This window comes from Oratosquilla oratoria, chromosome 1, assembly GCF_046742065.1.
Source record: "Oratosquilla oratoria isolate Oo_2021 chromosome 1, ASM4674206v1, whole genome shotgun sequence".
Classification (NCBI taxonomy): Eukaryota; Metazoa; Arthropoda; class Malacostraca; order Stomatopoda; family Squillidae; genus Oratosquilla; species Oratosquilla oratoria.
Window position 1 is genome coordinate 112,580,658 of NC_134777.1, and position 2,500 is coordinate 112,583,157.

Genomic DNA, 2,500 nt, shown 5'->3' on the forward strand with positions numbered 1-2,500 from the left:
TAGTTTCGTATTTCAGTGCAGGAAAAACCAAGATCATCATAACTGGCCGAATTACATCATGCCTTTACTCTGTTTATTATGAAAATATTACGGAGGGTTCTGTCCATCAGTAACGTGTTCCTCTGTGAATAGGGAACGTGAGAACATTCTCAGTAGAAGGAATATGTAGATACTATAACTGTGATACTATGTGGGCAGGGTGTGTGTTGGTGTATGGGTTTAGAAAGCAGAATATTGTATTCCTTCACCAGTAACTAACGTATGTATTCCTGGGATGATACCACGTCCAAGAGGTAGTGTCGTATAAGGCAGATGGAAGTGAGGTAACATTCTAGAAATATCTATCTATCTACCTAGAGGTTTTTCCACCTTATAAGGGAGGTAGCCAAGTCAGAGGCACGTACCAATTCTCACCCATTCCACACCCCTCCACCACCCCTTTCACCCCTACCATCTCAGCTCCTCGTGGATGACGGGTCATCCCTGCATCCACCAACCGTCCTGCGTCATTCTCATTGTAGGAAGGCAAATATAGTAGAAGTTAAAAGTGATCAGCATTTTCTTTTGCATGAAGATTAGTTTCTATGAAGAAGAAAAAAATACATACCTCTGGTCCATAGGGGTGCCTATTAAGTTTCTAGGTTACTTAGATACATAGAACTTATGAAGGCAATACAATACAGGAGTGAGGAAAATAGGAATATCTGTAAGAATATATGAAAATGAATAATGGAATAAGTAGAAACAGATTTCTTGTTTTTTTCTTTTCGATTTTGGAATATATTTGACTTCTTTTATTCTTCTTTTATGTTTATATTATTTCATTATTATTACTGTCGTGGTTATAGTGACACCTGTAGGTAACTAAGGTCCGTTTACCAAGTAGGTAGTTGAAAGGTGAACAACCATTGACCTAACGTGTTTTGTTACCTGTACAACACAGCCAATCACAGCCCGAGAAGAGAGAGAAAAAGGCATGACCAAGGACATTGTCATGTTGAATAAACTATACCCCACGATTTGTGAGATTCCGTGAGCTTCGAACTCGCCTCTTAACTAAATAGGACAGTGATCCCTGAAGACTGCCGAAGACTGGCACTGGTCTTGGCATACAAGGATCAGGTGACGTCCTCAACCGAAGCTAACGATATCAAACGTCTGTCAACACATTTATTCCAGAGCCTGGGAGCTCTCCACGGCTATTCCTCCCTGCTGCGTTGCCAACACGTAACTATTAGAGCGTTAGACTAATATTGCAAGTGATAATTACGTGTTTGTGTACACAGGCTACCTGCGGACCCTTGCTACTCTGTTATTAATTCCTTCATGGAGTGATTAAGATATTACAATGTAAACAAACACATATATCTGAGGGCGACGCCCCCGGCTCGGCCCCAGCAGGGCGGAGCGCCGGGAACTGTATATAAGCACGGCCACATTGGTGCGGATAAGACCACGAAGGTCTTGCGCACACTTGCACGGGTATGAACGTTTATGGCTCATGTTTTATTGTCATTTTACAGCCCTTTGTCCGGCTGCGAAGCCAGGCCACTTCGATTGCAGACTTTATGCTTCAGCTTTGTATGTACAAGCGTCTGGCGTCGTGGAGCGCAGAGGTTCTCTCCGTTTTCCACCTAAGAGTGCGTGGGTGTATTAAGATGACGAACTCGTCGACTTTGCTGCCATTCCCCCCCCCACCCCTCCCCCAGCTCTCTCTGGCCTTCGGTTAGGGTTACTTAGGTTAGATTAGTTTTAGTTAGATTAGATTTGGTTTGGTAAAGCTAGATTAGATTAGGCTGGGGTTAGATAAGTTAGATTCGGGCTAATACACGTGATGGAAGGATTTGATACTCGTATGTATAATTGGCTAAAATCTATGAAATATCATCATACCTGCACCGATTCTGAATAAACATAGCATACTGCTAACATGGTCATAGCGATGCTATTGTCTTAGTTTACCAATATGTGGACATGGGCACGATCCCCCAAGGGTAGTGGTGCCTGATATTTTTAGAAGCTATCCAAGTACATAGGGTAATGGTGACTACATTGACTACATTTACGCGGCTCCTAGCATGATGAAATTATCTTCCAACCCACATTGAACCATTATAACTTGTAAATGCTTACTTCAGTTTGGGTGTGGGTAGACGGATCAGTTGAATGAAACCTTCCTATGTAAACCACAATAATACACTTGTCCTGTTCACACACGCGGTTTGAACCGTCACGGATTGAACCGCGGAGGTTCAATCACAACACAAATCAACAGAAACGTTCACACACTACAGCGCAGTTTTTCCTTGGCTATGCGGTACCACCGCGGTTTCCGCACGTTCAAACCGCTAGTGTAAAGAGGACCATAGAGTACTGTAGGTTACTGGGGTTGTGAAATTAAATTCAAAATACGTTCATTTCCTTCAGCCTGAAGTCTGAGCGTGGGATTCAGACCGATGTTCAGAAAATATTTCCTAAGGTTTGATGACTTCGATATTCT